This window comes from Ammospiza nelsoni, chromosome 1 (assembly GCF_027579445.1).
Source record: "Ammospiza nelsoni isolate bAmmNel1 chromosome 1, bAmmNel1.pri, whole genome shotgun sequence".
Lineage (NCBI taxonomy): Eukaryota > Metazoa > Chordata > Aves > Passeriformes > Passerellidae > Ammospiza > Ammospiza nelsoni.
Window position 1 is genome coordinate 62,135,388 of NC_080633.1, and position 22,697 is coordinate 62,158,084.

The following is a 22,697-nucleotide window of genomic DNA, read 5'->3' on the forward strand; positions in this document are numbered from 1 at the left end:
AATCTTGGGGGTGGTGTGCCATGTGTACAGCAGGTGATAATGCAACAATAGATAAAGAAAGGTAAAAGCAAAACAATGCCATGAAACCTTTGAGCCTGAGGATCTTCGAGTTGCATTTAATAGTAAATACTTTTACATTGCAACAGATTATCCCAAAATTTTCATTGTACTTTCACACCAATGGCAGATCACCCTTTCAAGGCTTCAGGAGGAGGGAGAAGAAAGAGGAGTGCTTATGATTTTTTTGTTTAATGTTATGATACATTTTAAGTTCTAAAGCTATTAAATGGCAAGGTTGCAGGAGATTCACAGTGTATGCTATTACAGAAAAAAGCTTTAGCAGATCACCCAGTGACATGATATATTTGGCAACTGAAAATTCAGGATCCTTTGGCCTAAAAAAAATGGGAAGGAGTCACCTCCCCTTCCCATATAATCAGGGGTGTGCCCTGAATACCAGACAGCAAAATCTTGGGGCATTTGCAAACAGAACTTAGAAGTTTTTTGGCAGAAGTCAAAACATCTAGCTAAACAGATTGTTTCTTTCTGTGTCTCCTATTACTTTAAAATCTCTGGTCTCTTCCTTTTTTCTGGGGACACTGACTGCAGAATGTTTAACTGGGAGGAGTGTGAGTTTGTTTCATTGGGAGGTTTTTTAATAGTATTTGATGATTCTTTTGACTCCTTTCTGGACAACAATTTTTTTCTAGTTAGTTTCAAAAGTAACATGGGTTTTGTTTGCAGGCTTTTGGAGAGAACTGGCTTTAAAATTATTTTGTAAGTATATTCTCCTCTCTAATCTGTGCCTTGTTGAGGGTCCTGCCTGAGGTGTTGTAGTATTACAGTGGCTTTCAGTTTCCAGGGGCTGCACTAAGACAATCTATTAAGAATGAAGGCATTAGAGTAAGAAAAGGCAGGTGGGTTTTGCTGTTAGACCTAGGAACTAGTTTTAAGCCAAAGATGTGTTTGTAATAATTCTCTGGCTCTCAGGGTTTTCTACTGTCACTGTCTATCTTCAACAAATAGCTTCCCCAAGTAGTACAAGACCTCCAGATTTCTAAATCTCCATTATCAAAGTGAACTCAAAGTTCCCAAGACACAAAACAAAAATGAAAGCATTTCCTTGATTTCACAATTAAACAAACTATGGAAAGTTAATCAGTGATCTCTATTTTGACCAAGAGTCTCCAGAAAACAAGGGATAGAACCACCAGCAAACCCAATTAATCTTCTCTATTTCACAGAGCAGAGTCTCCTCTTAGCATTGTGAACCACAAGAGAGAAGTTTACACACAGGTAAAGATGAATAAAAAAGCTTTTTGGCAGCTGTGGAAGACAGTGGTAACATGACTACATTTTGACTGATGGTTTTAAAGGCACAGCAGAGCAGTGCCTGCTATCATGGTGATGCTACCTACAGCTGCTAAAATCCTGAGAAGGAGGAAGTCAAAAAAATTCATCTTTTTCTTTGTTCCTACTCTAACAAGTACATTATGGGATAAAAGATGCATTGAATGACAGCACTGCCACATACTCATGACTTTATCAGAAGTCTCTTGGTATTTTGGGAGATTTTCTTACATACTTAAACACCTAGCATGGCAATTTTATGAAGTAATTAAATGAGAAACTCAGCTTTCTCAAGCCTGTTATTTGTGGAGAAGAGTTCTTAAAATAAAGATTTCCAGTACCAGGTCACTGACCAAGTAAAAGTTTTTCAGAAAGCATATAAAATGTAAAACTTTTAACATGCCCACACCTAAAATGGACCAACCCTTCCTGAGAGAGAGCTTCCTGAAACCAGTGGTGCAGCCACCCCTCTGATAAAACTCAATACCCTTCTAAAACCATGCAGCCTCAAATCCTGCTTACAGCGAGATAAATTGTTTGGGAAGAGCTGACTATTCTTGTGTGCAGGAGAAAATACAATCTTCATTAGAAGAGAGGTCAGAAATTGTCACCACTCATATGCATGCTAGATCTCTGCATTCAACTATATTAAAATATGATGGGCACTGCCTATGACATCATTTCCTAACCTTGTATATTATCACTGCCATCTGTTTCTGGCTTTGAGAGGATTTTTTTTTTGTCAGTTTTCAATTCCAGTGTAACAACTTTCACAAATAATTCAATCAAATTGATATTTTAAGTAAGATTTCAAAAGAAAATATTATGTATTACTCCCTCAAAATCAAGTTAGAGTTCATAAACTTCCATCTTTCTCCTATCAATGTGATAATTTTGACCAAATAAGGCTTTCCAGTTTTTTCTGGCCCAGTTTCCACATTTATGTAACCAAACTATTTAAGACCCATGATTCTGTTACGGGTTCTCTTTCATGTTTCTCTCATTGACATATGCACAGAATTACAGAATATGCTGAGTTGGAAGGGACCAATAAGGATTCACAGAATTTCCACAATGACTATGTTGGAAGAGACCTTAAAGATCATCGAGTCCAACCCCCGCCCTAACACCTCAATTAAACCATGGCACTGAGTGCCACATCCAGTCTTTTTTTAAACACATCCAGGGATGGTGACTCCACCACTTCCCCGGGCAGACCATTCCAGTCTTTATCACTCTTTCAAGTGATTATCCAGTCCAACTCCTGGCCCTGCACTGCACCATCCCAAGAGTCACATCAGGTGCCTGAGAGTGTTGCCCAAACACTTCTTGAACTCTGTCAGGCTTGGTGGTGTGACCAATTCCCCGAGGAGCCTGTTCCAGTGCCCAACCAAGCTCTGGGTGAACTTCAACAAGAGAAAGTGATGGATTCTTATGACATGTTGAAAAGCAGTGCCACAGAGGGGGCCCTGGGGGAAGGTTAAATCTGAGCCAGCAGTGCCCTGGCAGCCAGGAGGGCCAGCCCTGTCCTGGGGGCATCAGGCACAGCATGGCCCGTGGGCAAGGGAGGGGATTGTCCCCTCTGCTCTGGGCTGGGGCAGCCTCACCTCGAGTGCTGGGGGCAGTTTTGGTGCCACAATGTAAAAAGGACATTAAACTGTTAGAGAGTGTCCAAAGGAGAGCCATAGGGATGGCGAGGACAGTGAGGGGAAGCCGTGTGAGGAGGGGCTGAGGGCACTTGGTCTGTTCAGCCTGGAGGAGACTGAGGGGAGCCCTCATTGCATTCTGCAACTTCCTCATGAGGGACAGGCAACAATCTCTTCTCTGTGGTGATCAGTGACGGGATCCAAGGGAAAGGTCTGAAGTTGTGTCAGGGGAGGTTTAGGTTAGATATTAGGAAAAAAATGGTGTATGCATTTACATGTAATCTAAAAACTGAGGCTCGCTGAGTTTGATGTTTGGTTGCCCTCTCTCTTTCTGTTTGATAGGGAGGACAAAGATGACCTTTTCTTCCTGCGTCTCTTGCTCAACTCGCTATTTGTTTCACAATTCATTCAATAGAATGGCCAGTTGTGTTTGAAATTCATTTGGATAATCTGCCCAAATCCTTTGGATCTATATGGTTTGAGCCTGCTAATTTACATGGCAGCTCTAATTTTTTTAATGGCACTCTTAAAATCCTTTCTGTGAGCAGCCAGGTTTGCATGCGGGCCAGTCTCTCCCTTTCCTGGAACCTGCACTCTCTCATCAGAAGTATTTTGAACTCACTCTTTACTGGCACATGAACAGTAATCACCCACAGCCATTGAACAGTATAGAATATGTGAACTAACTATTCACAAACACACAAGCTCCCCTTCTCATTTGGAACAGGACAATTAGCAAAAAAACTTTGGTTATATCAAGCATGCAACTTTTCTCATTTATAAACAAAGAGTTTAAGAACTACTATACATGCCTACAGTGGGCACTTTAGAAAAAATACCATGGACATGATATTACATTTTGATGCCTGATTTTACATATCTGCACTATGAACAGTTTACTGTATAATAATGCAGTTGCATTAAAAGCAAAAGAGAGTTATTTTGTTAAAGGATCCCCCAGTAGTAGCTGCCCATACACAGAGAACATGTGGTTCTGGACAACAGGCCCTGTGAAAGGCTAACCAAACATCTCAAAAAGGAAGTTTTCAGTTATCACAGTCCAAGTACATCATTTCTACTGGAAGGGTATTGCAATCTGCAGATTAACCATGAATTAAATTTATATTAAAAAATAATATTCTGCATTTTACATGCTAAATTAAAACAGATGTAATTCAAGCCTTTGAAAGTAACTTTGGCTGGTGCTTCATTTATATCTAGAGCTAAAACAGACACTTTCTCAGGCATATGTGCCAAATTTGACTAATTCTTTCTGCTCCCTGTTTTAATTGCTGTGTATGCTTTTCTGTTGCAGTTAGAAATATCCATTACACACTTGAACAGCCAACACTGTGAGAAAGCACATGCTTTTTTTTAAGTCTAGTGGTATTTCAAATTGTTATGTGATAATGGCAAAGCTCACAGATGCTTCTGCTGCTCACTTCTACAGTCTGTACACAGACACACCCCAGCATGACCCACAGCTGACCTTGGCTGCAGCAGCACAGCACACCCAGAGCAACCTTACAGATGTAGGAGCAGCTACTCAGCATCGTGCTCCACCTCAGGCTGAAACACCACTGCACTTCTCCTGCTAGGGCACCTATGTTAAAGCCAACTTCAACAAATATTTTCCTCTCAAAGAAGACTGATTTGTTTGCAGTTAAGCTTCGTTGCATCCCCATCCCTCCTGTGCAAACACACAAAAGACATTCCAGCCAAGAACCCAGTTCCTGCAGCATAGCCCTGTACCAGCATCCTCAGGGAATCCCAGCCTCCCAATGTACAGATTGAATTTCAGGGTCTAAATAAAAGCTATTCCTTAAGTTCAAGAATTTATGTCAGACAACAAGTTTTGGAGATCACCCCTTCCAGTGCAAGTTCAAGGTTTCAGTTGCAAAAGTTTTCCACTTGCAAAGTTAAACAGAAGGAATTTCAAGTGCAAAAAACCCATAAACTGCTGCAATCCATTTCTTGTTTTACTTGGCTTAACTGCTGAGTTACCTCCCCAGGCAGCAGCTACAAGCTGTTAGTGGAATTGGAGTTTTAGATAATTTGGTGAGATCTTCCTGCAAAAACAGCCTTGTTCTGCTCCTTGGCTTTGTAGACCAAACCCCATGATGAAGTCACTCCTAAATGTGTGTAGCACATACTATAGGTATGTGTGTACTTACACGTTGTCTATGGTTAACACTGACAGATTAGTGAGCAAGTTTCCCCTGAACCAAACCAACAGTGTCAACACCAAATGCTTTGATGAGTCCACACTTCAAGAAAACAGGAACAGCTGCAAGCAGGAGAAGGTAATCACAGCTGTCTTAAAGTGAATTATCTGGAAGGATTTGCAGATTAGAAAAAAAAAAAAACTAAGTGGATTTAGAGTAGCAATTTTTGAAAGTTTGAAATTTTTAAATAAGGATAAAATGTATACTTTTTAGAAATTTATGAGTCAGACTCTCCACTCAGTTGTATAAGCAAGAAATTTTAACTCATCACAGATACATCAACAGAACTGTTTTTTACACCTCTGTGGATTTGAAAAAGTACAATTTGGCCAATTTTTTTCTCTAAGAGGAAATATGCCTTTGCGTGTTGACTGGTAAAAATAAGACAAGCTATAGATGTAAAATGTTCGTGTCCATTCTACCAATATTTACATAATAAATATTCTCCTCATTTCAGTAAAATTCAAAACAACTATGTGATAAGGTAAATTATTTTCTTAATGTGAAGAATATGCAAAGGACTTAATGCAATCTAGTTTTTGTGCTGTGAAAGTGTCCAGATTCAGATTGTATGGGGGTTTCTGCAATCTGTTTCAGTGAAAGATGATGTTGCAAGCTGGACTAAATGGTATTTTCACATGTCCCTTCTAAAAGCAAACCATTCTGTGATTCCATGACCAAACAGAAGAATGCATCACTGTTCTCAGAGTGGATGATTCAAAATTACAGTGCTCCTTATGAACAGTGTCCACTACAAAAAAGACAACATTTTATGCCATATTAGAAGGACTTTTCAGTAAGAATGTCTAAACAGGGAAATAAGAGAGTGAACCAAAATACGAAAAGCTACTCAAAGCAAGTCTGAAATTATCAGACATTTTCCTAATGAATAAGTCACACACACGTTTGACCCACACTAAGCTTTACCATGAATATCTCTGCACCTCTGCTGTGGAGATTCAGGCACACCTAGGTCTAGATCCTGGCCTGGAGCACAAAACCAAGGGAGTACCAGCCCTGTGCCAGGAGACCTGCACTGCAAGATGACCCGTGCACCCAAGTCCTGGAACTAGTTTCAGACACAGGACCTGGAGCATGGCTTTTTTCTTTATGGTGGAAGTGTTTGCCTGCTCTGAAACTTAGTGTTTACCTTTACAAAGCCGTGGAGCTGGGCTGTAGTCCCCTTTGAACAAGCAACAGCTTGCATGCTATGTTTTGTACAACTTTTCCAAAGCTTCACGAAATTCTAGACTGTCAAAGCATCAAAACCTCATTTTTTGCTTATTTTCAGACTCTTCCTCAGGAAGTACAGCATGTGAATCAAAACCTCTCTGCTTTGCCTGCCATTTGTGTATTTTTAATACATTTTAGAGTAGTAAATACTCAACTTTACCTTATGATAAAGGCTCTGTTTTGAAACATAGGTCTCAAAACCTTCAATACAGTCCTGAAAGAAAATAAGATCAAAGTTTTAAACTAGTATGCGTTTGGAAAGCTCTGAGTAGTCAGCACTTTCCATCTGTGATGCATATTCCTATTTTTATTGCATTCATTCCATAGAAGAAACACCTACCTGCAGTGCATTTCTTTCTCCCAGCTTATCAGTGCACGCCCTTGACCAAAGTACAAAAAACACCATTTACCAACACTCTGCAGGTGAAAAACTATTCCTCTGTATAAATTATACATCTTGGGAGCTCAACATTTCTTTCATGCTGAAAACCTATTCAAGCCTTCCCACATCTGTGGGCTAAGTGGTTTGCTCTAGCCAGGGGGGCCGACAATTGCTGATATTTCAAGAAACCTAATCTCTTAATGTTTGGGATCAGACGAAGGGTATGGCCATAGAAGAGACAGCTTGAAACAGGCCTAATCTCCAGCATATCTGAACCTACAGATGGCAGAGGCTCTGAGCTGCCACCAACATAGATTCCCGTCGGCCTGCCCAAGGGTGGTCTAAGCAGAGCGATTCCATCGCACACGGAATTCTCTCACGCCGGTATTTCTGTCCTGGGCAAGTAAAGAAAGGATTGGTGCCGGCTTGAACTGAGCATGCAGCACTTCCATGAGACAGTAGCAATGCAAGGCTGCCAACCAGACAATATTCCTGCTCTGACTGTGCCTAAGTTCCTACATTTTCACTTCCAGACTGCCAGTTTCCTTAGGGCTGCCACCTCACTGGTGACTCTGTGCCCGACCATTTCCTGACCGGACAAGCCTGAGCTGCCTTTCCCAGCTTAGTGTCACAGACACATTGATACTTTTATAGAGACACTGAACATTTTCTCAGGCAGCCCTGAGCAGTGCTGGGACACAGAGCAGAGCCTCAGCTTCCCCATCCAGCCCACTCCATACGAGGATGAGTACAAATCCCTGTGTCCCCTCCAGCAGAGCAGTAAGCACTACAATCTTTCATTCCTTGTCAAATATGGGCATTTCCACCTCAGCTTAACTTGTCCCTACTCTGTGCTAATTGTAAAGGTTCTAAAACAAGTTTAAACTTTCAAGCTGGATTTTCAGTTGACTGCAAACTAAACCTAAGAGTCAGCACATGCACCCAAAGACCAAAAACTTATAAACGATGTGCAGCACAGGCCTCCTGAAGTGGTCCCTGAAACAAGAAAAGAGACCGCCCTGGCTGTTTGCAGAGCAGCAGTGTAACCAGAATTAATGAGTTCCAACAGGGCTGATCTGAGGAGCTGAGAGCCCAAGAGAGGGCCATCCTCCCTGGAACACAGCACATCTGCAAAGCAGGATGTTTTCCAAGCAAAGAGCTGATGTGTTTTTCTGGTGAGGAAGCAGGAGGCGTAAGGATTATGGTTACTTTTGCAGGCCCTGGGAAGGTGGGGGAGGGAGGTCAGGCACATGGGGCACATTCACACAATTATCCAGGCACCAAAAAAAACAAAAAAGAGAAAGCTATTCTGATCCCTCCTTCAGCAGAACAGCAGCAGTGCTGAACAAGTCATGAATTTACTGCGTGGGAGTTGTTTCAGCTTTCTCAGGGAGCTTTTTCTGCCTATAATGCATATACTGGGTTATGTGTCTAGTGTGTCTTTCATTAACTTCTAGAGTCCAATTATAAGAGAAGGCTTATGAGACCTGGGGAACTGACAAAGCAAAGCTGATTTCCAGATTGGCATTTCAAGAGTTAAACTGAATTTTTCAAAAGTACTCATCACCATAAACTATTTAATAATAAATTAGCTGAAAGAAAAAAAAAAAGTGAGTTAAAGCTATCACTCCCCATTTAACTTGATTTAACAGGTTAAAGGTCAGTTTTTAAATACCCCAAGACAGAAAGACTTTTGTTACTAAAGTTTCAAACACCAGAGCCCATTCTAACAGGTTGAATACTCATACCTATAATTAAAGTATAGATTACAAGGGAAAAAGCAATACAGAAACCACTGAACAGAAAGTCAACATGACAAAATTAGTTCCATGCTCCTATTAGAAATCCCCTCTAAATATACCACAGCTTGGCTGAGGAACCAGCACCTAGCTGTACACCTGAAAGAATCCAAGTGCAGTGTTTAGACAAAAAAGGGCCAAAAATTTGTATTTGCCAACAACTGAATTTTCATTTTAGCATCTGTGGTAATATGCTTGTTCTCTAAAAATGTGTCATTTAAGAAAGGAACTGAAAGTATAAGCCCAAAGACAACACAGAAGAGTGTGGGAGTGCACCCTGGGGGAGCAGGCTGGAAACTTCCCACACAGCCACACCACAGACAACCAAGGTTGTGCCTCAAGAAATAAGAAGCCACAAAGATGACATTCAGGCAGATTATGGTGAGGAGCAAAGGACCCACCAAGGACTTTGGGACCAACAGGGAGTGCCCACAACACCTGCAGTGGCCACTCACTACCTGCTGCCAATAGCAAAGGATGCATTATTCTTCCTCATTAGGACCATCAAAGCCAGCTTTAAGGACAAGGCTGTACTTTAATTGCAGAATCTGACATTTACTACTGTACCTTTCCCAAACAATTCCACTTTAATAATTTGCCAGATGTTAGGATGCCTGAAAGAATTTAGAATGCAAGATTGTCATCAAAAGAACAGTAGATTGGACAAAAAATCTGGCGGCTGATTTAAAGAAAATAATTTCTCCCATTCTGAAGACATAAACTATAGACACAGTGCAGTTTTCTTTAAAGTTCTGGTATTAGTTAAAGTCTGGTATTAGACTCTGCTTTTTATGACAGATCAATGCAACTTCAAGACAGTTGTTTCACACTGTGGTGCAGAAGATACATTTTGATTTTCATTGTTGAAGGCGAAAGTGGTTGTGATAGAACTTTTGTCCTTTTTGACCAAACCCTACATCCGAGACCTTTAAATCTTAAAAAAAAACCAGCATATAATACTATTCTCCAACAAGGACTAAGTATTCCCTGGCAACATGAAAAGTTGAGCTTATGCCATGAGCACCTTACTTTTACCTAGCAGCTTTACACTTTATTTGTGCCTTACTTTTACCTAGTGCTGCTGCAGCAGTGGCTGAACAGCACTCCTGAGCTCCTGCAAGGGACAAGCTTGCAGGTGACAGATGTAAGTTTATAATAAGGTGTGAACAAAGTTTCTACAGTCCTCTACAAGATCAGAGAGTTGTGATATGACACAGGAGGTTCAGAGTTAGGGAATTCACTTAAAGGGCAGGAGAGCACAGGGAACACAGGGAACCTCTGCCAGGAGTACTGGCAGCTCAGTTCTCACCCTCTGGCTGCTCTTAGAGTGAGGCACTTGTCTGCATCACTGGGAATACACAACCATTTAGCAGCAGAAACAGAGATGATTCATGAATGCACAGGAACTGGTGTTTCCCATGGAACACAGAAGACCGTGAGCAGCCAATTCTAAAAACGAAAAGTTTCTTATGTTTCTTTTTAGACATACTCACAATGATTGTCCTTGGCAAAAACCACAGTCTTTAAGGCAAAGTGAGCCCGTGACCAAGCCAACAGGAAAGCACATGAGGTTTTTTTTTTTGAAACACATATTATGAGTCAAGAAGTCAAATCCCATTATTTGCTGTTTAGCAACATCACTGCCATAACCAGTAGCCTTTACACAAGTTAATAAATTGATATGATATTCACATTAATTAGAAGGAAAACTCTGGACAATTTATTTCCACCATTTTCATCCCAGGTTTAACTTCCATCCCCTAAGACATTTGGGTTCTGATTTAAACTACTACAGGAGACAGCTTGAGTAGAGCTGATCAAAAAGTTTGTTTAAGATTTGTGGTAAACAAACAATTTTTTGCCAGAAGAGTTTCTGAAGATTTTAGCACTTTTCAGCCTTAACTGTGGGATAGGAGGAATGCCCCAAAGGGCTCCCATTCCACAGCACTTGCCTGAATTCCCAAAGCCCTGTCTCACCAGGGTCATGGCAAACAGTGAAAAACAGATCTATTCTTTCACCAAGGTTCACTTCTTCATTCAGATGAACACTGATTAGGCAAAATAACTGTATGTTATAATTGTGACAGAGTGTAATGACTGTGCATGATGAAGAGAAAGTTCAGGACCCAAAGTTGATATCTAAGTGCCCACTTTCACACAGTCTCATAAAATTCAAAAAGCACTTTTGATGATTTTCGTCATTTTTTTAACAGTTGCACTGCCTGGGCTGTTCAGAGTCTTAATGTAATAGCCACAATGTATTTTGCTGCTACTTTCTTCTCGTTACAGATGAAATGCCCAAGCCATATTCATTCAATACCACAGAGAAAAGAGAAACAAAGAAGAAAAGAGAAGAAAGGTCACTGTCAGGCCAAGATCAAGTCTGGAAAATTTCAGTTTGAGACATAAGCAGTTCAGGAAGTTATAAGCAACTGAAACAATAAAGGAATTATAAATGAAACACTGCAAGAATTTTAACTACAGCTCTTTTCCATGCTAACCAAGTATTATTTAATGTATTTCAACAGCATTCAGAAACTCTTCTTGACATGAATGATCTGTGCTTTCAAGATCACTCCCAACCTCCCTAAAAAAGCAGAAAACAGGGATGGTTGGTATGGGCCACAGCTTCAGCTGATGGAGGTCAGCACAGCTCCCTCACTTTCAGTTGTATCAGTGAGTCACAGGAAAAGCAACAAAAAGGAAACAACCCAAAACTTGTAACAGCAGATCTAGTTTACTTCTGCATTGCTTCCCCCAGCGCAGAAGTGGTGCCTCCTCCAGTCTCTCACCAGAGCAGATAATTGAACTGTGGCCTGCTCTTGCCTCCTGCAAGTCTCTTCCCAGTTGAAGAGAACTGGATGTGCAAATCCCAAATTCAGTGTTTTTGTTCCCACCTCCTCTGAGCCCATTGCCATCATGTCCTTGCCCTGCTCCTGACAGGAGGGCCATGAATGGAATGAAGCCTAATCAAAATTATCCCTGTCTCTCCAAAACAGATCTATAATTGTGTGCAGAACAAATGCATCTTTATTTTTCCCTTCACTGTTCCAAACACAGGATCTAGAAAGGCATCCTATAATTGCTGAATTCCTGTTGAGATAATCCTAGAATGATCATTTTTACAAACCAAACAGTGCTCTGCTAAAAATTTCAGACATCAATGAAAATTCTGCATGCCACCTCAGGCATTTAACTGTCTACACCTACTGCAAAAAAAAAAAAAAAAAAAAAAAACAAAAAAAAAACAAAAAAAAACCCCAATCAACCAAAAAAAAAAAAAAAAAAAAAAAAAGGGCAAACAATGTTACTAGTGCAGTGTGCTAGAGGAACTGCCACCAGCATCTTCACTTCTTTCCAAACACTGTGATACTGTGTTTCAGTCAAAAACTAGGTCATAAACTTCTCTATTGGAAAGTGTTTATAGCTGTTTGGACGGGATTATTCTGTTCAAGAGGTTAAAATAATAAAGGAAGCTTGTAAGAATACTTTTTCCAAACTCTTGGTAGGTCAATGCCAGTTTGGGAATTTGGCTCATCATTTATCCTTGTTTGGCTCCTCCAATCTCAATTTTTTGTTTGTTTGGACCTCCTTCTGGACAAATATAAAACTTACTATTTCATTTAATTAATAGGAGGGAGTCTATAGAAAAAAATATCTCATTTATTGTAGTTCCAGAATCAGTTTTACAAAAACATTGTCAGTTTCCAGAAATGTTCAGATGTTAAGAGTCCTGCCAAAGTTTACAATCTATTTATATCCTGCTACAGAAAAAAAGAATATTAAAAAAAAGGCAAAAAAATCCCCACAACCTGCTCTGTTTTTACAATTTTATACAAATCTCTGGCAAGAAACAATCCACCTCCACATATTCACATGCATCCAGAGGATCTGTGGATAAGCCTTACTCTCCTTAGTCTAGTCAAATTGTCCAATTCACTTTCTCCATTTCCAAAATCTCACAACACATTTTTCTCGGCCACTCCTCCCTGTTTTTCATGTTGTACAGGAAAACAAAGCAGATTTTCCCTTCTCCCTGTCACATCTCCCTTTTGAAGGCTTAAATCAGCGAGCAAACCGTTCACCCACAGTTCTAGTATTACAAAGCTCTTTCATTTGAAGTTCTTCCTTTTGGTCATTTTGTACCACAAAGCAAGTTCACTGCCCATCAGCCTCACAAAAGGGACTCAGGGGAAATCCTTTGCCCATATTCTGGGGGCTTGAGTTTCCTCTAAGTGAACAAGCTGGCTGTGCAGTCTTTTACATGTTTTTCCATGAGTCATCAGAATGCACACAGTGGAGACATCCTTAAGTGAAATAGCCTTGAATGATATGCTTCATCCAATTTTCCCTGTATCTCATAAGGATTTAGTCCCAAATATGGACACAGAAGGGAAAATAAGGGCACTTGGGATAGAAAAAAGTGTACAACATTCATCTGGTTCTGTAATCACTTATTAAGTCCAAGATCTCCACTGTTTTTAACAAAAACAAAAATCAAGAGCATAAATAAACCAAGCTTCTATCCAGCTGCATAAATTCTGTCTCCCAGATATTCTCTGCCAAGAAGGAGAATCAGAATAATTAGATTATTCTCCTTCAACTGGCTCTAAGATTTTTGCTAAGAGCTGTTTTACTTTCTGCTTGCTTTTACAGAATTTGAAATGCCTTTACATGGAAAACAGTCCTATTCTGAATTCTGTATTTAGCACATTCGCAGTCTCAAATTTTAGGTTTTCAGAGAGGCTCACTTTCAGCCTTTTCCAGTTCAGCAATCCTACCAAAATCGTTAACATCATACATATTGCATAGTGTTTTCCTGAGACTCTATCTAAGCCAGTCAGGTAGATTTATGCAATATTCACACTTTCTTCTATAGCCTCAACACATCCAGTGCAACATGAACAGTCAGGTACTCAGTGCAGTGATATTGCTGCAAAGGCATCATTGGGCCATTCCTTTTTTCTTTTTTTTTCTTTTAGTCCATCTAAAGTTTCTGTGAACCCAAAAGCAATGTTTTAAATGTAGAAATGAAAAACAGCAAGAAAAACTATAGTTCAGTTCTGATTAATGGTGCTATATTTTAATGTCTTGCTGGGAGGCTCAACCCATTGAGTATGTATCCTCAGGATATTTTAAATTTATGGTAGTTTCTTCCAAACAATTTTGAATCCTGTCAGGAAAAAAAATGGCAGGATGACTGCCTAACAGATGACAGAGCATCTTCTCTGTAGGTTTCTCTAACACTAGGAGGTACAGAACATAAGCCTCAAATTCCTATTAAAATCATGGGAAATAAACTAAAAGATGAAAGCAAGACAGGTCCAAGCAGCTGCCTCAAACCTATTCATCAGGAAGGCACTAGCAGTGGGAGGGCCACAGAAAGCCCACAGTTTTATTTCACTTCAAGGAAATCTTAGTCTAGCTGCTTTTTAAACTCTCTTTAAAGCTTTGCACCCATTCATCTTTTCCTACCACACCACTGGAGCAGAAAATGCTCATCTCAACTCCTGAGTCTCCTGACATGTCAACCCAGTCCCCAGGTTAAATGAAATTAGCAAGTAGGAGGTTCAAAACTAACTTCAGGAACTATTTGTTTCCTCCCTCTCGGAATTCAGCTGGGGCATCCAGAATAGTACAAAGTGGCAGAGCCTAAAAATCCACAAATCCACAGAAAGGGAAAGCACAGCCAAGACTACCCAACAAAGAAGCCAGCACTGGCACATCTTGGGGCCTCTCGCTGGCCAGAGTGATCCCAAGATGCATTAGAAAGTCTCTTTTCCCTGCCCAGCACTCGAAGAAGGAGTCAGAGCTCTTAATTTCTTGGTCTCAAGGTTGTTTATTGTTCCTTATCTATAAAATATTTTCTCCTGTCTAGCTGAGATCCGTTCAGCAAGACAGTCCAGGCACTCTGCCTGCTCCCAGGGTGGTGTTATGTCTTTATACTAAAAATTATGTATACATTGTTTACAATTGCTTTCCAATACTTATCACCTATGTTAGACAGTGAGCTTCTACTCTAAACCAATCCAAAAGTGCCAACATCACAGCACAAGATGGAGGCCAAGAACAAGAAGGAGAAAGGCTGGACGCACCCAGATTCCTTCACCTTGCCCCCTGAACCCCTATTCTAGAAAACCCCAAAATCTACTTTTTCACCTCATGATAAATTCACTATCATCCTACTTAACTGTTGTGGCCTGTAGATCTTCATCTAAAGTTGGTAACTTGCTCCACAAGTCATAATCAAAACCACAGGCATCTTAAGCTCTGTGCCAAAGTCTCTGAGCCCCCTAGCAGGGGTCTTGGCTGCTCAAGACAGACAGAGGGATGTCCTAGGTTCCAACAGACACAGATGTCCATCTGTGGAGCCTGAGAGGTGGATCTGGAAAGCAATCACGTGCTCCACTCTCCTGTCTTGGCACCAGCCATCACTCACTCCATGGGACAGGAGGCCACTATGCCTTCCCTAAATCTCTATGCCTAACCTGGTCCTTGATCCACAGATATATATTTATGCTCTTGCACCCTGCAAGTTGGAAAATAAACTCCAGGGTCTTTCCTTTGTATATTTTGTGTCCTTGCCTTAAGACAAGTCTTTAACACATCTGGCTCCAGCCTGAACACAGTGCAGTCTCCACCACGTCTGTCCTCACAATGCTCTCCCAGAGGAGGAGGAGACAAGGGCAGTTGGGAAGCCAAAGATGCCAAATCCCACGTGTGACTCGAAACAGCCCTCACACATTAGGCCAAGCCTTTTTCTGTAGATGAAATGTGCACTCAGCAGTACCCAGCTTCCCTTTGGAGCATGGGCAGCTCCACCCTGCCAGCACCGCAAAGTGATCCTCAGGCACACAGAAAGGTCAATTTAGCCCTGGGAATATCAGAGTTGTACAAAAAAAAAACACCCTGGACACACTATTTTCTCTACCAGAAATACAAGCATGTTGGTACCTAGGCACTTATTTCCCACTGATATGGAAACTAAAGATTTTGTCCGTGTTTTCTCACGAAGCCTGTGGCACAGCAAGCATTAAATCAATACCAACTTTCGCTTGCCTTTGTGCAGGCTTTAACAGGCTTGCATTAACTTCCAAGGATATCAAAAACTTGACAACTATATCCTGAATTGGCACAGCCTTAAAGAACAAGTTACCCAAACCACACAAGAAATGCTGAAATCATTTTTATATTCAAACCTACAGTTGTAACCATCGATGTGAAATAAAATTCTTAAGGAAATTTATACAGTAGCAAGGGTAAAGACTGTAACAGCAGCAGCATCTGTTACCAGGGTTACCAGATCTAGAAGGAAAACAAGAAACCTGCTGACACTGATTTACAGAGAGATATATGTAAACATTCATGTAGACAAGAGATTTATATTTTATATTCAGTGAATTTTAGTGGTGTAACATTAAATATTGCTGCTATTGAAGCTGAACCAAAACAATGTGAGGAAAGTTAATGAGCAGCCATACCAAATGGCATATATCTGATTTCTTACCTGAAGTATATTCTGTTCATCCATCCATCATTACTGCTGTCCCACAACAATGCTTCAGCAACCACATAAAAAGATCTGGTAAGCTCCTAAGTGTTTAAAAAGAAATAGCATGTTACACAATATAAAAGCCACCAAATCCATTGCAAACAGAAAAATAATATTTCAGAATTCAGTGTGACACTGAATTTGCAAGGATTTTTTTTTATTTCCCATGCTTTCGAATTTCTCCATGCATTCAAAACTGTGATACATTTTGCTGAGGCAGAATCAGAGCCACAAGTAACACAATTACTTACAAGACTAATTATAGATGAAACACATCTACATGACATATAAAAATAGAAGAATCAAAAGAGAAACAGTAATCCACAGTTGGTTTGATCATTTGGCACCTATGCTGCATCTACCTATTCACTTGTTGATACTAATTCACAGTAGTTCTAGAGAAGTTTTTCAGTTCTCACAGGAAAAGAAATAACATTCCCAAATTATGGTTGCATTTTATAGAAAGAATTACTTATGCTAAATGTGAAATACATCTTTCCTTAATACTCTTTATTTTCAGTTGGAAAGTTCTGTGTTTAATGTCCAGGTACAAGAAATACTTTAAAATTCTGGACACAGCTATGTTTAGTCCTGCTTTTTGACTTTAGAACCGTAAGATGAGTACATTAAAAAGCTCTGCCACTTACATCAGTTAAATGGTATCTCTGCAAAATCTTCTTTTTATAAATCAAATATTGAATTGGAAGAAATGGGTGCTGCTGGTATTACATGTCTGCTTGACTAACCGAGTAACAATGTAGTCGGGAAATTAACCTTTCAGATTTCACATACTGCAGTTAACTCCCATGTCTGCAAGCATAGCACCATAAACTGCATGGACAAAACATGCTTTCCAGGGCACAGGAAAAGTCCTTCTTATAGCAGCACACAGATCTTACAAAGCACAGCATGCTATATTGTGAGCTTCCTCTGTAGCACACATCTCCTCCCTGCTGCACATTATAAAACTATCTCCATCAGATCTAAGGGGCACAATGCAATCTCCACACAGGTCCCACTCAATTTCCAGCAATCTGCAACACATGGAAAAACATTCTGATTTCTGCTGCTTCAGTGCAGTTGCTCCTCATGGACAGTCCAGCTACCTCCGCCAGTAAGTCAGGCTTAGCAAAGCATCACTCAGGATAGGGCTACAACTGCGTTTGCCTGTACTTCATTTACAAAGAAATGAAGCTTACAAAATCCACAAGCAGAAACCCATCTCATCATATACAAAACTTGAAATGTTTTATCTAATTCTAACTTTTCTATTCTATGTCTTTTCACATAACCTCAATTTTACATAACTGCCTAAAGGCCTAGAGAACCTCACCCCATATTATGCAGCAGAGGCTTCAGTGTGTCTCTGTGTTAAGAAATAAAATACAGCAGGATCAGGTAATATTCTTATTTCATTAGTGACTCCTCTGATATTTCTTCTCTTTACAAATTAAATCAATAAATCAATCAGATAAATGTAAGTTAGCCTTATCCAGAATGCATCTCATAAACTTGGTGTACATTCAAGCTATTACACAGCAGAAGGAGACCCTAAATTACAGTTCCCTATTCACATTTAAATCCCACTGGTGTGAATTCAACAATGAGCCAATGAAGACCTAACATATATAGAGACACCTGACAGTTGTACAATTACCTGCAGTGGCTTTGATCTATAATTTTCATCTTATAACACTAAGGTTCTTAAAATCCAGCCAAAATATCAGCCAACTTTTTCCAAAATACATGCTGTTAAAACTGGAGTCTCTTCCAATAGAATATCTGCAATTTCTCTGCAAGGAGATCCAACATCACTGAAGAATGTAGGAAAAACAGAAACCTCTCTAAAGCACAAGCTGCATACCTGAACTTAAGGCATTAAAAAAACCAAAAAACAACATGATAAAATTAGTTGATAGAAGAGCATACCTAATTTATTTAACTGCGATTCCTAACTTTAGAGGATAATTGCCACTTGTGACTAATTAAAGCCACATTAAGTATTGAACAAGAGACCATCAAAAACATTCAGCACAAAGAGTGCTGGAGCACGGTTATAGCAAAGAACAAAAGTTCGTGTGGAATTCTATTCAGACTGTGGCTCCTAGGCCATCCCTATGGACTGTTGGTAGTCTCTACAGTTTCAGAAGGTGCTCCACAAAATAATGATAAGGAGGGAAAAAAAACAAAACTACATTCCTGAGTGTGCAAGCAACAAAACTGGAGAGAAATAAAATGAGTAGGTCACCAGTCAAAGCTGAGTGTGATTCTCATCTGGTAATAAATGAGAAACATTGTTGAAACAAAGCACAATGTTATCCATACATTTTTCTTTTATCTGAAAAAAGTAAAAGTATTAGGTTACCTACTGATGAAAGACAGATTGATGAATACTTTTACAAGTTATATTTCTTTGAAAATATATCCTAGGCACATAAACATGCCTCATAGGGACAAAATCTTTGAAGCAAAAATAAGGAACACAAAAGCACACAACAGAACCCAAAATGCTTTCCAGCTTTTGGTGTCAAGTGTGGGCCCAAGCAGAACCACAGACCATTTTTGGGGAGACCAGTCTTCATGCCTTGGCTTCAACACCAGGAGCTCCCTGCAGGGAACCCAGATGGGCACTGTGGCCTTTTTTAGACAGAGGCTCATGATGGTCACCAACCTACCAACCAGGACTTGTTCACCACCTCCAAAGCCCAAATAAAGCCGAAGACAAGGCTAATACCAAGATTTAACCTTTAAATTAGACAACTTTCATCTGATTTTGATTTCTTAAGCCAATCAAGGCAGTCACATTAGTCAATTTTAATTACCTGACTTCCTTCCCAAGGAAATTGATACAAGTATTGCTTTGTATACTCACACAATAGTGCTGCCTGAGGCTGGCAGTCCTAAAATGCTGGGGGGAGAGTCAAGATCACTAGAATCAAAATCCTTCCACCCTCTCCTTGCATGCCCACCAGAGAGAGGAGAGCCCTGAAGGATCAGGCTATTGTCCTGAGCAATGGTTTGGCCCTCTCCACTACTTGCTTGAGTGGAAAGCAGTTGTACCACAGCCATCAAGAGCCAATTGAGATATTAGTGAGTGAGGAAGACCCTGCCAGCAGCCCCTCTGCTCTCCCCCATTGCTGAGCAGAGGTGCTGCTGGGAGATGAGACAATGAGGTCTATATATGCAACTGAAGAGAGCTGCTCACCCTAGAATTCCTCCTTTTCTGCCAGGAACCATTAAAAGCTGTTTGTTTTAGCTGTGGAAATCAGTCATGCACTTCTGGAGCAATCAGATGTATCCTGTGGGTATTGCTGGGTGTCAGGCTCAGTTCCAGCATCAGTGTCTGCATGCTGCCCCTTCTTCCTTCACACCAAGTAGAGTTTTGGGGCAGAAGATTGTGTGAAATGCACCAGAAAACCTTGTTGCTTTCATAAATACTATCAATGCTTCTCATAAGAACTAGACTAGGAATTATTTTACAAGAAAAAGATCATTTGTAGGCCAGGAACAAAAGCACTCCTATGAACTAGGTCAATCCCATCATTTGTTACTGTTCAAAAGTACAATAACAGCGGCAAGAGAAGGTCAGGCTGGAATAATCATTTGTTAACAATTTTAATAGTAAAGCTTTATTGGTTTTCCCTATGGATCCTCATAGTTATTATAGTGAAATTAAGTGTTTTTCCTCCAAGTGAACTCTTGTTAATCCTTTTATTTAGGTTCAGAACTACAGTACATGACCCTGCAAGAACATTCATCTGCAGTCACAGCTGGAGCTGCAGACTCACTGGCTTGAAGGAATTAATTTCTTTGCAAGGCGGAAGCAACTGAAAAGCCAAAGGCTTATCTACAGGAAAATCTGAATTTCACCAACTTGTACAAAGAACAGCACAAACCAAAAATCTACAATCAGACACCTCATGAAAGAGCAGATGAGAAAAACTTCTGGCACATTAGAGAGATACAATTTGGAGGGAAGGAATATTCTGATGGTTTGTCATACCACATAACAATCCTTAGGTTTAAAAAAAAATCTGAATTTGATACCAGATTAAATTTTACTCCAATGAACTGCCACCAAGAGGTCATTCAGACTTCACAGTGCTTAACTCCAGCTGCCCAGGCTTTCTATTATCTCATACCTTTGACAGTAACTATTCATTAGCAAGACTTATCTGAAACCAGTTATAACATTACCAAGCCTGTTCTTTTGCTTCACCTTGGTCATCCACTTCTCAGTCCATTTTGTCCCATGTGAGTAAATAACAATAGAGGTGGGAAGAATGATGGAAAGTCAGACTGTTTGACTGGGCATAATGGAAAAGATTGTCACCAAAAAAAATTGCTACAAGGTAGAACCTTGGCCATCAGGTCATCACGTGTAGATATTGAAGCAGGTCATGAGCAGGCAGAACTTAAAACATGAGTGACAATCTGCACTTGCAATCTAAAATCTGGATTTTCTGCTTCTGATGGTATTCAAGTACTCCAAAAGCAGTTTTCAGTAATTTAATTTTCTCAATATTAACAAAAAAGGAAAAGAAAATTTGTACAGCAGTGTTCAGATTCAACACTTCTTACAAGAAGCCTTAGATAAGCATTCAACAGATGCATCACACTCCTGTTTTATACAGAATTCAGTGAAACATTATTAACTTGATCGTGCATGAGCACAGTCAGCACCTTTCTAATTATATGAAAGTTTGACCCATTAAACTGATCAGGACTATTTGTATATCCGCAAGCATTCACAGAAATTTATTTTGAGCATATTGCACTGAAATATTTGTTTATGCTTTCTGAAGCTGAGCATCCCTGACATTTTTGAGAGCTCAATATCTTGAATTTTTCAAATCATTGCTTTCCTAATCAAGGAATAAAGAGACATAAAAGCTTCATTTAATGAAAATCATTTAGAAGCTTTTTTTTTTTTGAGGAGAATCTAAGCACAGAGAACCCAGAGTACTTTTAATCCTTGCCTATATTTTAAGTATTGAACTTGGTTACATTTACAATAGATTTCCAGCACATTCTCTCTGAGAAATTATTATAGTCACACTGAAATTCTTAAAAGCCTCTGAAACAGCATGAGCAGGTCTTTACTAGATTTTTTTAATAAGTAGCAGCTGCCAATTAAAAGAAAAAAAAAACAAATAAATTTCAATTAATTTGATTTAGAAATAAGGTTTTTATCAGTCTGAAGTGAAAATACATTTAATTAAATCACACCAATGATGGAGCATTCTCATTACACATTTATTTTATCCTGCTAGTGCATTTAGCATAGCTGCCCTCAATAGTGTGTTCTCAAAGAGACACTACTCAGATGATTCAGGTCAGACCTCTCTGATTAAAATGATCATATTGACACAGGGCATCCACTAAGGAATCCACATACAGGAAAGAGCAAGTGCTGTGTAGCCTTTGGAGGTTTCCCTGCTGCTCTCTTCTTGGATGAGGAGCACAAGATTGCAGCAGTCGAGGCCCAAGGGAACACTGAGCCCCTCCACACCAGTGCTGGAGGGTGGGCTGGAGCTGCCAAAGCCCCACAGACCCTTCCTCCCACTACACAAAGAGGTTCCCTTCTAAGCACTACTTGATAAACAGCTTATTCCTTAAGAGATATCTATCAATATAAATTCACATTGCACCGGCATTGCTACACACGTAGCAATCAGCGTCTGACAAAGAATGATGCAGTAATGCTGTTGTGATTTTTTTCCCTCTTCTGGTGTCTCTTAATAGCACTGATTCCCCCAATGGAAGAAAATCCCTGAGCAGGAACCATCGGGTTACACAGATTAGAGAGGCCTTTGAAGATGAGCTGTGCCAGCAGCACTCCCAAGTTAACAAGGATGTGAGCAACGAAACCAGAGCTTGACACAGAAATATTAAGGATCTCCAGCAGTAACCTGGCTGACCTAGTGGCAGCACATAGCCAAACAGTCAGAAAACTCAATCGCAGTTTCTTTCCTAAGTACCAAAATCACAAGCAGCCTTCAAGTTAAAAGCTGACTTAATTCACTTACAAAAGTCATCATGAGCTATAATGGCACCACCTCCCCCTCGTTTTTAATTTTGTTCTTTTCATTATCATTATCCCAGGTGGCTTCCAGGAAGTCCCTTGCAAACGAGTCACTATTATGAAGATGGCCTATTTTAATCACAGTCCCTTGACAAGAACAGCTAATTATCTAACTTTTCTGTCTGAACTACCAGATGGTTTTAGCTCTATACTTAACTTTTAGTTTTTAGTAACTGATGATACTTGCACATTAGAAAATGTCAGGCATTACACAGAACAAAAATAATACCAGTACTAACACCAGCACCTCAGACACAGGCAGGATAGAAACATATGTATCTACTGCATTCTTCCACTAAGATAATAAAGTTACTCGAGATGGTAAGCATCTGTCACATTTTCTTTTCTTATGGGACTTCCCAAAAGTGTGCCAATAGGTTTCTGTGGTTATTACATTGTTTGTTTTTTGTCTTTAAACAACATTG

At 39.9% G+C, this 22,697-nt stretch overlaps 1 long non-coding RNA gene across 1 annotated transcript in view; it reads right to left on the bottom strand.

Annotated features, from left to right (window-relative positions):
* The window catches only part of LOC132076687 (uncharacterized), a 273,769-nt gene that overhangs the window by 176,928 nt on the left and 74,144 nt on the right, over positions 1 to 22,697 (bottom strand). Inside the window, exon 3 of the long non-coding RNA XR_009418958.1 lies at positions 16,143 to 16,228. This is a non-coding gene — a long non-coding RNA (uncharacterized LOC132076687). The remainder of the gene's footprint in view (positions 1 to 16,142; positions 16,229 to 22,697) is intronic.